This window comes from Myotis davidii, unplaced genomic scaffold (assembly GCF_000327345.1).
Source record: "Myotis davidii unplaced genomic scaffold, ASM32734v1 scaffold453, whole genome shotgun sequence".
Classification (NCBI taxonomy): domain Eukaryota; kingdom Metazoa; phylum Chordata; class Mammalia; order Chiroptera; family Vespertilionidae; genus Myotis; species Myotis davidii.
In genome coordinates this window covers 1914340-1928175 of record NW_006285234.1, presented here as the reverse complement: position 1 = coordinate 1928175, position 13836 = coordinate 1914340, and the positions used below count along the sequence as shown (strand labels likewise).

At 48.2% G+C, this 13836-nt stretch overlaps 1 protein-coding gene across 1 annotated transcript in view; it reads left to right on the top strand.

The window, feature by feature from the left end:
* ST3GAL2 (ST3 beta-galactoside alpha-2,3-sialyltransferase 2) overlaps positions 1 to 13836 on the top strand; it is a 42667-nt gene that overhangs the window by 11701 nt on the left and 17130 nt on the right. The gene's annotated exons all lie outside the window — the stretch shown is intronic.

Below are 13836 nucleotides of genomic sequence, written 5' to 3'. Positions count from 1 at the left end.
CTGCTTCCCTGCCGTGTGGGTGCTCACGGTGGGGAGAGGGCTGAAGGTTACCTGGAGGAACCACTTACTCCTCTTTCAGTCCCTTTCCAAAGAGAGTGAAGGAATGCAATGATTCTTCTAAACCTGCTCTTAGACCACCCTGGGCCTCCCACCCCAGGGGAAGTGGGGTGTGTGTGTGTTTGGGGGAACCAGCCTTGAGAAGGATTGGATTGACCTGTGGGCTGACTCTTCTCCGAGAAGAGCATGGAGAGTTTGTGTGTGTGTGTGTGTGTGTGTGTTTGGGGGAACCATGCTTGAGAAAGATTGGATTGACCTGTGGGATGACTCTTCTCTGAGAAGAGCATGGAGAGTCCCTTTGATAAGAGCGAGTTTGTCGGGGACCATGGTCCTTTTCCCCAAGGGGGGCTGTAAGTTGAGGATTGATCCCAAAGCCCTCGGCTCTGCCCTTCGCTAGTGCTCTGGCTGGCTGTGTCCCCCCTGAAGGCCTCCAGGATAGGCTATGGAATCACGTCACCAGCTCCCAACTCTTTAGAAGGCAAAGCCCACAGTTGGGACCTGAGATGCCTGTCTCCGAGGCTAATCGCCCCCTGATATCCTAGGCAGGGCAGTCCTCCTAGGGGAGCCCTGGGTGGGGGGCAGGCTGGGGGCGCTGGGAGAGCTCTCAAAGCAGAGGAGCCCCAGCCCCATTGCTCTGCTTCTTGGCAGAGCAGGAGCTTCAAGGCCCCAGAAAGGAGGGCTGTGCTAAGGGCAGGGACGCAGCTGTCCCGGGAGGGAGAGGGCTGGGCCCTTCCCGTTCCGCCTGCCCCTGCTGGGTGGCAGTGCATAGTTGTTGAATGGACCCATCCCCTGCTCTTCTCTTGAGAGTCCAGTCGTAGCCCAGACACCCAGGTCAGCGCAGAGGAGGAGGGCAGAGCAGCTTCTCTGCGGCTCTTTATTGGACACCTGTGGCATGAGATCTCAACCGTAAAGGCGATGAATAGCCCAGCCACCTGGTGCTCTGAACTTACCGTCAAAGGATCAGAGCTGACTATGAGCATCTTTGCTCCCGGACCCTGGGAGGCAGAGGTGGGCAATAAGGTCTGAACCCCCAGCTCTTCAGACTCCCCCCCTGGATGGCCCTGGGCCACCATGTATTCATCCCACTCCCTACTTCCTTTAAAAGTCCCCAAAGAAATTTAGATTTGTTTCGCCATGGCCAGTTTGTTCAGTGGTTAGAGCATCAGCCTGAGGACCGAAGGGTCTCAGATTCGATTGCGGTCAAGGGCATATGTCTTCGTCAGGGCACGTGTGGGAGGCAACCAATTGATGTGTTTCTCTCACATTGATGTTTCTCTCTCTCTCCCCCTTCCCTTCCACTCTCTCTAAAATCAATGGAAAAGCCCTGACTGATTTGACTCAGTGGATAGAGCGTCGGTCTGTGGACTGAAGGGTCCCAGGTTCGATTCCGGTCAAGGGCATGTACTTTGGTTGCGGGCACATCCTCAGTGGGGGTTGTGCAGGAGGCAGCTGATCAGTGTTTCTCTATCACTCTCCCTTCCCCTCTGTAAAAAAAAAAATCAATAAAATATATATATTTTTAAAAATCAATGGGAAAAATTCCCTCAGTGAGGATGAACAACAAACAAATTTAGATTTGTTTCCCCATCTCCTACCTTCAGGGCCTTCCACCTGTCTCCTGAGTCTCAATGTCTGAGGCCCTCAGCCCTGTGGAGAAACCCCTTATTAACTTTGTCTTTTCTAGAATCTTGCTGCCAAACTGTGGCTTGAGAGCCACCATGGGAATGACCTTGGCGAGCTGGTCTGGAACCAGCTCTGGGCAGGCCTCTGTTCTGTGTAGTCTGGGGAAGCGACAGCTGTGGGAGAGGCGACAGGCTCTGTGACCCTCAAGCTCTGCCACAGGACGGACATGGCACTCCTCCGCGCAGCCTGGGGGTAAGGGTCAGCCGGGGCGGGGCTGGTGCTGAGGCCTCAGGTCTGTGCCGTCCACCACCTCCCTGGGAGCTGCTGCTTGCCACTGGGGCCCGGGGGGAGGCAGAGCCTGTGGGTAGCCAGGAAGGAGGCTCTGGAGCCAAGACCCTGGTAGTGCTGGCCTGGGGGAGACTGGAGGGGGGCTGTGGGTGCTGAGGAACCCGTGGGACTCCAGCCCAGAAGGGTTGCCCAAGCTGGGGCTCGGGGCTAACAAAACTGTGGTCCTTAACCTGGAGCATAGGCACTGAGCTGGGAGCTTTATGCCTCTGAGATGGGTGAGATTCCCATTGTACAGATAAGGACACAGATCAGAGCTGTTAAATGGCCAATAGCTGGCAAGTGGCGGTGCCAAAATGGGAATCCAAGTTTTTCTAGTTGCTTTCTGGGTGGCTTGACTGGAAAGGGGCTTTGAGCCGGGTGACCAGGCGTGAGATCTGACAAGTCCTAACGAGGGAGGGCGCAGCCAGTAGCCTGCAGTGCTTAGGGGAGTATCCAGAGAGAGGTCCGTGTCAGCGGCCCTGGTGTCTCTGCTGACAGAAAATTAAGAGGGGCCACTTCAGCCGTTCCCATGGTCCAGACAACTGCCATCACTTTTGCACACACACCTTTCCCATTGCCTACGCTTAGTTCAGTGGTTCTCAACCTGTGGGTCGCCACCCCTTTGGCGGTTGAACGATCCTTTCACAGGGGTCGCCTAAGACCATCCTGCATATCAGATGTTTACATTACGATTCATAACAGTACCAACATTACAGTTATGAAGTAGCAACGAAAATAATTTTATGGTTGGGTTACAACATGAGGAACTGTATTCAAAGGGCCAGAAGGTTGAGAACCACTGGCTTAGTTAAATCAATTTACACCTGAGGCCTCACGTTTCTTGGCGGTCCATGAGAAGTTAGAGAAAGCTTTCACTTCCAGAATGTCAGAGCTGGAAGAGTGGGGGCAAAATGTAATGATCACTTTCATCTGCATCCTTACGTAACGATTTATAGACGTGGCTTCAAAGCATTTTTTTCATTACCATATTTCTTCTGATAAGGAATGGCGAATTCTTTATTTTTTATTTTGTTTATTTATTTTTAAAATATGTTTTTATTGATTTCAGAGAGAAAGGGAGGAGAGAGAGAGATAGAAACATCAATGATGAGAGAGAATAAAAATGTTTTTATTATTTAAAGGGAGATGAAGGTAGAGGGATAGAGATAGAGAGAGAAACATCAATGAGAGAGGAACATCATCGATCCCTGCCTCCTGCACACACTGCACCCTACTGGGGATCGAGCCCATGACCCCGGGCATGTGTCCTGACTGGGAATGGAATCATGACCTCCTGGTTCATAGGTCAACACTCAACCACTGAGCCATGCCGGCTGGGCAGGAATGGTGAATTATAAATAACATGATCTCTGTACTCAGCGAAGGAGTGACATGTCTTTTTAGGTTCTGTGTAGGATCATCATATATATGGGCCAGATTGTGCCCATGGTCCAAACTAGTTCATAACCCCTGGAGGGTAGGGTATTGTGAGAGATGAGGCTTAGGAGGGTGTCCTGATTTGGGGATCTCTGGATGTATGTGTTAAGAAGCCTGACCTTGGCCCCATGAATAAGGACACCCCATCTCGTATGCTTTTGAATACAGGAGATGATGCGTTTAAGTCTGAGGCACCCTATGAGCATACTAAAGAGGCAGTTGAGAATGTAGGTCTAGAACCCAGAGTAGAAGGGCAGCTCTGAGGTTTGGAAGGGGATGGTGTAGGAACAAAGGGCTGAAGGCAGAACCTTCTGGAGCCTCAGCAGCTCAAAGAGACAAGGAAGGTCTGAGTCCAGAAAGTAGATGGCAGAGACGTGGAAGCCCAAGTGGAGGTCAGCAGGAGCAAACAGATCATCAGAGAGGAAGAGGGTGGAGGCAGGATTGCCTTTTTCTAATAGTTAAAGAATCTTGGCCTGGGAAGAAAATGGCTTGTGGCCTGCTGACAGCCTGGACGAGAATTTGGCTCCCCATTCCACTGCTCTTCTGATGTCATGGAAACTAAAGGCTGGGCAGGGCAGTTTGGGGACTTGAAGCGAATCAGATGGGCCTTTCACCAAGGGTGTCCATATGGCCAGGATGCATTTTTCCCTGGCCAGGTACAAGTCTGTGAAGTGGTCCAGTGGCTGGCGTGGAAGAGGGGCTGAAGGCTGGGATGGCCTTCCCCACGGAAGGTCTGGTCAGACCGCATCTGAAAAATCCTGTTTGCCTATCTGCCCACCCCTGCCCCCGCCCACTCAGCACTGGAATGAAGAGAGGGGTGGGCGTGGGAGAGCAGTTTTAATTGGGACTTTTGATCAGCTTACCCCAGGCTATCTAAGTCTGCTTCCTTCAGCGTGCTGGCTGGAGTTCTGTGAATCTCATTAAAGATGGTTTGATATGCCTCCCCAGGAGATAGTATTGGCCGGGATCCCTCATTCCCCAGTACAGATAAATTAATCTAACTCATCCAGTCAAGATGGCCTGTAAATTTATACTCTAAACACAGAGCAGTCATACATAAAAAGATAAAATTCTAAAAACATAGTCATGCACTCCCCCACCTCCCCACACACAAAATGATAAACTTCTCTGAGGAGAAATGGGACAGGAACACAGAGGAGAGAGCAGGGAGAAGCTGCAAGCAGGCAGAAGCAGCGGGAAATCTGGGGTAGCAGAGCTGTAAGTGCTGCACATGGAGCGTGGAATCTGAGCTAGTTCCCTGCCTGAACCCAGGGTCTGGGAAAATAGGCTGAAAAAAGTTGCTTCCAACCCTTCCCTGGGGTTATGGCTTCTTATAAAGATGTTAACCTTGGGAGACAGAACTTCACAGCCTGGACCCAACTGAGCTGCTGCTACAAGATTTGACTCTAGATTGGGAGACCCAAAGACTTGGGGAAGCAAAGGTATGAACCTCTAGACGGAGAGAGAAAAATAAAATATAAGAGAAAGATGAGCTTATACACTGATGTTCCAAAGAAAAATTTACCCAAGAAGAAATGAAAATAAGAGTAATCAGAAAAGTCTTTAATATAAGTTAGGTCTTGGACCCTCAAAGAGATACGGAATCCATTAGAGAAAGAGAAATTATGAAAGAAAAAGGAAACAAGAATACATGAACATAAAAATTTTAAATAAAAAAACTCTAGCAGTGAAAAATAGTGACATTCAAATTTGAAAGAATAGCTAGAACAGAAAATACATGAATTGGAAGCAAATACTGAGGAATTGGTTTAGAATGCAGCATAGGCACAGAGGATAGATTGACAGGCTTCAACATGTGTCTACTAGGCATTCCAGATGTGTGGCAAGAACATGGAAAATATGCCTGGCCAGCGTTGTTCAGGGGCCTAGTGTAGGCCTATGAACCAGGTGGTCTTGGTTTGATTCTTGGTCAGGGCGCATGCCTGGGTTGTGGGCTCGATCCCCAGTGGGAGGTCTGCAGAAGGCAGCCAGTCTATTGATGTTTCTATCTCTCCCTCTTCCTGCCTCTCTGAAATCAATTTAAAAAAAAATTTTTTTTAAAGAACATGGAAAATAAATAATATTTGAAGAGATAATGGCTGAGAATTCCAGAACTGAACGAACAACATGAATGCCAAACAGAATAGATACCTAGACATAACATAGTGAAACTGCAGATAAGAATAAAGAGAAAATATTAAAAACTACGAGAGGAAAAAAAAGAATTCAATCAGCTGACAATTAGGCTTGACACTAGATGCCCAAAGATGACAGAGGAGTATCATAGGGAAGCTAGAATTCTATACCCAGTTATTCAAGAATGAGGTAAATACATTTCTGGACATATAAAGACAGCTTTATCACTCAAACCCTTGCTGAAAGAACTACTAAAGGTATACGTCAGTAAGAAGAAAAGCACATTGGAGAAGGAACAGGTTGCTTGCACCAACACAGCACAGAAACTGGTATTACATTGGAAAATTTAATTAACTATAGATAGTATATCAGGATGCTTTCTGCTACAAGTAATAGAGTAACCCACAGTGACTTAAATGCTAAAAAATATTTGATCAGCTTATGATGAGAAGTGTGGCGGTAGGAAGCTCCAGGGCTGGGGCAGTTCCAGTATTGACATGAAGGACCCCGAATCATTCCATCATTCTGCTCTGCTGTCCTCAGAGTGTAAGATATCCCTCTCTCCTCGTGGCTGTGGGATGGCTGCTGCAGCTCCAGGCATCATCACCCTATTGCACTCCAAGCAGGGAGATGCTAGAAGAAAGGAAACTGTCACCCTAGCCAGTTTGGCTGAGTGGATAGAGCATCGGCCTGTGGACTGAAGGGTCCTGGGTTTGATTCTGGTCAAGGGCACGTATCTTGGTTGCAGGCTGCTCCCCAGCCCAGGCCCTGGTTGGGGCACATGCAGGAGGCAACCAATCAATGTGTTTCTCTCACATTGATGTTTCTCTCTGTCTTTCCCTCTCTCTCCCACTCTCCCTAAAAATTAATGGGAAAATATCCTCAGGTGAGGATTAAAACAAAAAAATCCTATATAATAAAAGCCTAATATACTAAGTGTTCAGTTGTCTATTCAACCAAACAAAGCATAATATGTAAATGATATGCTAAGGCCACTCAACCGCTCACTATGACATGCACTGACCACCAGGGGACAGATGCTCAAACTGGTAGGTTAGCTTGCTGCTGGGGTCTGGCCAATTGAGACTGAGCCAGATGGGTCAGACATGCCCTGGAGCCCTCCTGCGGTCCCTCCCCGACTGGCCAATCTCCCGCATCCCTCCCCAGCCCAGTCATGCACTGGTGGGGTCCCTCAGCCTGGCCTGCACCCTCTCACAATCTGGGACCCCTCAGGCAATGTTAGCGAGCTGGTTTTGGCCCAATCCCGCAGGCCAGGGGATTCGTGCACTGGGCCTCTATTAAAATAATAAAATAAAATATTTCTTTTAAAAAGAAGGAAGCTGCCTCCTTTTCTGGAAGAAGAATCTTTCTAAGAAGGCCCCGCAGACATCTCTGTATGTCTCATGCCTGAGCTGGTCCATCCTTAGAGCAGTTCCTGGTAAAAGGGAACAGGCTTACTGTGGTTGGCTTCGATGAGACTCGCCTCATCTCCTAGGACGGGTTTCTTCACTGTCTGAACAAAGTCAGGATTCTGTTGGCAGGAAAGACGGGGGAGTGGCTGCTGGTAGGCAACCAATAGCGTCTGCCACAAATGGCAAAACACAAACAAAAATCCAGCGTCTGATTTGTTTTTTAATTTATAAAAAATGAAAACTAGCCCTAGCTGGTTTGGCTCAGTGGATAGAGCGTTGGCCTGCGGACAGAAGGGTCCTGGGTTTGATTCCGGTCAGGGGCACATGGCCAGGTTTCCAGCTTGATCTCCAGTAGGAGGTGTGCAGGAGGCAGCCGATCAATGATTCTCTCTCATCATTGATGTTTCTATCTCTCTCCCTCTCCCTTCCTCTCTGAAATCAATAAAAAAATATATATACTTTAAAAATGTAAACTAAAATTGTTGACCACATTACCAAGGAAGAATAAGGTACAGTGAAGTAGGGAATTTCATTGTGAAATCACACCAAGTTTCTGCCTTGTTGAAGAGACTAGTGCTGCTGAAAACTGTAGTCTTCATTTAAAAAATGTATATATGCTGACAGTTTAACACATTGCGGGCGGATCATGAGCATTTTCGTATTACACAGAGTTTTACATCAATGTTAAAGGCACGCCTTAAAATTAAATTCCCATTGCAGTTCGAAGTTACTTATTACATGTTCTTATAAGCTAATATCTTTTTATTTTATTTTTTAAAAATATTTTATTGATTTTTTACAGAGAGAAAGGGAGAGGGATAGAGAGTTAGAAACATCGATGAGAGAGAAACATCCATCAGCTGCCTCCTGCCCACTCCCTACTGGGGATGTGCCCGCAACAAAGGTACATGCCCGTGACCGGAATTGAACCTGGGACCCTTGAGTCTGCAGGCTGGCGCTCTATCCACTGAGCCAAACCGGTTAGGGCTCTAATATCTTTTTAAAGTTTGATACTTCGTAAAACATTTTTTTGTACTCGTTCAGTAGGAACTTATCTGGCCACTGGGTAAAACTAGCAATAAAACTATTGGTGCACAATGTGTTGAGATAACCACTAAAAGAATAGGAACATAATTTCCAAGTCAGGAGGGGGAAAAAGTGTTTGGAGTGGGGAGAGTGTTGAATTGCCAAGAAAATCAAAACTAAAGTAAAATTAGTGGAGAGAAAATACAAAGTAAGATAGTAACGTAAGTCCAAGTACGTAATACTAGTAAGTGTAATGGATGACATGCATGTGTTAAAAAGAAAGCTTCTCAGATTGGATAAAAACCAAGTAAGGAATGGTCTGGAGCCGAGAGACTGGTCAGCAGGACAGAGAGACTTAATAAGAGCCGCCCTGACCTTATCACGGTGGTTCTGTTCTTTAAATGACTTTGTATTCCTTTGCCCCACTTCCCCCTCCCCAAACATTTCTGTGGGGCCTTATCTGCCTAGCTCTTAAGATAACATTGTTTTTCTGAACCTTGCTTCCTGACCTAGTGTAGTTATGTATAACACTCGAGGCCCAGTGCGTGAAATCACGTGGCCCTGCCCAAGCACACTCCCAGCCACCCACCCACCACCCCGCTGCGCCCACAGCCCTGCCCACCTGCGCACGCCTCACCGTGCCCTCCCCACCCACTGGCCGCCAGCCTTGCTGCATTCCGAGCCTGTGGGCCGTGGGCGAGGGACCGAGACGTGGGCCATGCACTTCCCACTTCCTAGTGACTGGTCGCTTGGTCATTCTGTCTGTCCCGTGTTACGGCCACTGGCCTTTTATAATATAGATATTCCTGGACTTTCCCCCCACAGACACAGACAGACTATACTCTGGGACTCCTTGAGGGGGCAAGTGTGGAACAGAGCAGGGACCCCCACATCTCAACTCTCCCCCTGGGGCGCTCCCACTAATGCCTCAGAGCCCTTACAGCCTGTTTCTTAGGGTACACCATTGATTCTCTTGCAATAAAGACTTATTTCTCTAGGACTTAATTGAAAGCTAGAGTGATAATCACAGGTTTGAAAAACGTTGTTAGCTCTTGCTTTCTGGTTTCCTGGCTGCTAATTCTGGGCAGCATCAGAAGTATTAGAGCTGAGATCTCAGATTGGATGTCAAATGAAGGCGAGGTGTCTGGCAGGAAGGGGGAGGCTCAAGAGGCAGAGTCTGCCTGGCCAGTGTGGCTCAATGGTTGAGCGTCAACCTATGAACCAGGAGATCACGGTTCGATTCCCGGTCAGGGCACATGCCCTGGGTCTCGGGCTCGATCCCCAGTGCGGGGGGTGCAGGAGGCAGCCAGTCAATGATTCTCTCTCACCATTGATGTTTCTCTCTCTCTCTCTCTCGCTCTCTCTCTCTCTCTCTCTCTCTCTCTCTCATCAATTAAAAAAATAAAAAGAGGCAGAGGCTGCCCAAGGACCTTTAATTGGGAAACAGAGAGGTTGACCATGAGGGTCTGCCAGAGGCCGGTGCCAGGATGTTGTTGTGCGGTGACTTCCTTTAGCCAAGCTTGTGGAAGTGAAGCAACCCATTCTCAGCCCCTTGAGGGACAGGCCTCATGGGTTTGAGATGCGTGTAAGGGAGGGCTGTCCGGTTCCTTCCTCAAGGAATGACCGGCACTGCCCCCTCCCCCAGGGCACCTTCTGCTCTCTGCCATCGCCACACCCAGGATGCAGGGAGTTGCCAGGCTGGTAGGGATCTGGGGCACAGGGAACCCTTCCATGCTAATACCCCAGTTAGTGGGAAAAGCCACTCTGAAAGGCAGTAGATGCTGTGGGAGGAGCACTGGCCTTGGAGCTGTCAGGCCTGGAGTGGCATCAAAGCGACATCACTCACTGCCTGGCTGACCTCGTTCGGCTTGACCTCGTTCGGCCAGCCCGGACGTCCGTGAATACCAAATGAGAGGCTGTGCCCCCAAGGGCTCAGAAACTCATAAAGCAGCGTGCGACGTGAGTAATAATCTGTGCGTTGATGCCTTTCCTTGTGGCTCTGGGACACATCCGCGGGCTGCGTGTCAGCTGGGGGGAAAGAGGGTGGCTTTATCAGCATCTTAGGCTGGCTTTTTGCCTTCTCCCCACCCCTTTCAGATTTAAGCAGCCTCCTTTCCGCCATCCTCTGCATCTTATTTTGACATTTCTTTTCTCTGCCTGCCAAGAAGATGGTGTTCGGCTGCACTGGTCTGAGGCTGTGGTATCCTGTGCTTCATCAGGTTAGTTTGATGGTTCGTCTCCTGGGAACTCTCCCGAGACGGGCTCTAACGCCACCCTAGCCTCCCCTTTTGGGGGCAGCCTTTGCGGCTCAGCCCCGTACACTTGCCTCTTCTCTCCTTTACCCGAGAGCTGGCTAGGGCCCCCGTCAGCTTCCATTGGCTCCTCGTATCTGCTCAGGCGTGCACCTCCTGAGTGGCAGAAGGCTGTCGGAGGAGGGAGATCAGCTATTCTTCAAAGCCTTTGCTGCCCCTGACCTTTTGGATACTGGTTGCCAGCTCTGGTGCTCTGTCTGGCGTTTCAGGCTTGCCCGGCCATTCGGGGAGCGTTTATGGTTAAATGGTCTCCTAAGATTTGCATAATATGTGACCAAACACCTTTTGGAAGACCACAGCATTGCCTTGCCACCCGCTAAATTTTCCTCATTACTCCCCGTCCCTCCTAAAGGGCTCTTCTACAGCAGCTCTCTGAAGGTCTCCGACCCCAACAATAAAAAGACCTTCTCATTGTCTGCCACCCAGGCATCACTCCCTGGGACTGTGCTCCGTGCTCTGCTTGGCTTCCTGTTTCGCAGGGAGGAGACCCTGTCCGTGTAGGCGCTCGCTCCTACCCCTTCTTGTTCCCCAAGGACTTTGCTTCTCAATTCACCTTTTTCCTGCAGCGTGAACATTTCCCTCTACTAAGCCACTCCCAGTAGGATCCAGACATTCTGTAATATCTCCCAACTCAATACCCTTTCCACTTTATCCCATTCCCTTTTCTTTGGTAATAGCTTTATTAAAATACTAGCGGCCCGGTGCACGAATTCGTGCACTGGTGGGGTCCCTCGGCCTGTCTTGCACCCTCTCGCAATCTGGGACCCCTCGGGGGATGTCAGAGAGCTGGTTTCATCCCGATCCAGTAAGGAGGGAGCCCGATCCTGTGCATGGAGTGTCTGTTCCCCTGTTGGTCAGTGAGTGTCATAGCGACCAGTCAACTGGTCATTCAGTCGCTTAGGCTTTTATATATATAGACTAGAGACCTGATGCACGAAATTTTGCAAGGGGCTCGGCCCTTGAAGCCCAGGCTTCGTCAGGAAGGACATCCAGCTGTCCAGTCTAATTAGCATATTATGCTTTTATTATTATAGATAATTCACATAGCAGACAGTATGTGAATTATACTGTACACATTTCAGGGGTACAGGTCAGTGGATTTTAGTCTGTTCACATGGTTATGCAACCATCACCACAATTTTAGAACATTTCATCACCCTAGAAGGGAACTCCCTACGTATTAGCAATCACACCCCATTTCCCCCAACCCTCCAGCCCTAGGCAACCACTAATCTGCTTTAGAGATTTGCCTCTTCAGCACATTGCACATAAATGGAATCATAGCATATGCAGCCCTCTGTGACTGGCTGCTTTTACTCCGCATACTGTTTCCAAGGTTCCTTCATGGCGTAGTTCGTGTGTGTCAATCCGTCATTCCTTTTTTTGGCTGAGTAAGATTCCACTGTATGGGTGGACAACATTTTGTCAGTTCGTCCGTTGATGGAGCTTTGAGTTGTTTCCACGTTGGAGCTAACAGGAATAACGCGGCTTATAATCATTTGCGTACAAATTTGGGTGTGGACATGTGTTTCCTTTTCTCTTGCTGAGTCATATGGTAATGATAGTTCCATGTTTGACCTTTTGAGGAACTGCCAGACTCTTTGCCAAAGTGGCTGCATCATTTTATAATCCCACCAGCGACGTATGGGCGTTCTTCACTAACTCTTGTTAATATAATATCTTTCATTATAGCCATCCTAGTGGTTGGGAAGTGATATCTGATTGGGGTCTTGATTTGTATTTCCCTGATAGCCAATGATGTTGAGCCTCTTTTCGTCTGCTTGTTGGCCATTCCTCACCTGTCCAGTTTTCCCCCCATCTTTCTCTGGGTCAGCCATTGTGAAGGTCACTGCTGACTTCCATCCAGCCACAGAATGGTCGGTTCTCAGTCACATCTTACCTTTTAAGAAAAATTTGACAGTGAATTCTCCTTCATTGTTTCTTTTTTAAAAAATATTTTTTAAATTGATTTTTAGAGAGTAAGGGAGAGGGATAAAGAGACAGAAACACCGATGAGAGAGAAGCAGCATCCACCGGCTACCTCCTGTACACCCCCCACTGGGTATCAGGCCACAACTCAGGCATGTGCCCTGACTGGGTATCAAACCAGTGACCTCTTGGTTCATGGGTTGACACTTAACCACTGAGACACACCAGCTGGGCTCTCCTTCATTCTTGAAACACTTTCTTCTCTTGGCTTCCCAGATATAGGGCTTGTTTCTGCCCCCTGCTTAAGGGGCCATTTCTTTCCTATCTCTCTTCTGGCCTCCACTTCTAGACATTGGAGTGCCTCAGGGCTCTCTCCTGGGCCACCTTTTCTTATCTGTGTCAGACCTTCCCTAGATAATTTCATCTGGTCCTGTCGTTTTTAAAAATAAACTGTACTTTCAAACGGATCCCTTCGGCTCTGGCCTCATCCATGAGCTTCAGATCTGTGTGTCCAATTTCCTCTTGCCATTTCCATGTGGACATCTAAAGGTCATCTCACATTTAATCAGCCGCAAACAGAGCTTTTGCTTTTTTCCCCACCCAAACCCATTCCTTTCCTGTCTTTTCTTTAAGATATTTTTATTGATTTCAGAGAGGAATGGAGAGGGAGTGAGAGAGAGAAACACCAATGATGAGAGAGAATTATTGATCGGCTGCCTGCTGCACACCCCCACTGGGATGGAGGCCGAAACCTAGGCATGTGCCCTGACCGAGAATCAAACCTGTGACCTCTAAGGTGCATGGGACGATATTCAACCACTGAACACCAGCCAGGGCTCCTGTCTTTTCTGTATGAATGAATGCCACCCCTACCACCAGGTTGCTCAGGTCACAGTCCTCTGTGTCACTCTGATTTGGGCCTTTCTCTCCCATCTCCCACCCCCTTCCAGCCCATCAGTTAAACCCTTCAGAACACAGCCAGCCGCTGCTCACCATCAGCACTGTTTGGGGTATTACAGGAGCGCCTCTCTGGTCTCCGTGCTAGGCTCCCACAGCAGCCAGAGTGACTTTTTAGTAAAAAAAAATGTTTTAACCTTAAAAACATTAGATTTTATTATGAAATACATCACACATTCAACATCTTACATATCACATCTATACTCCTTTAAGAACAAAAATCAAAATCACTCTGTACTCTATTCCCAACCCAATTCTTCAGAAGCCTCTGTCGGCCCCTCCTTGATGGTATCTGCCTTCCTTCCCCTCCAGAGGGAATTTCCTGAATTTGTCTCTGTTGTCTTGATTGTATCTATTTGTTTTATCCTCTATGTATAGAGGCCTAAACAATTCCTTACTTGTCTTTGGGTACTTTTGAACTTTTCATGAACTCATACTTTAGGCATTTATCCATAACTTATTCTTTTTGCTCAACGTAATGGTTTTTTTTTGCTCATATCCATTCCTGTTGATGTCTAAAACTGGTGTTTGTTCATTTTTACTATATGATGTGAATGTACCAGAATTTATCCATCCTATGCTGATGGCCATTTCGCTTGCAGTTTTCAGCGGTTACCCAG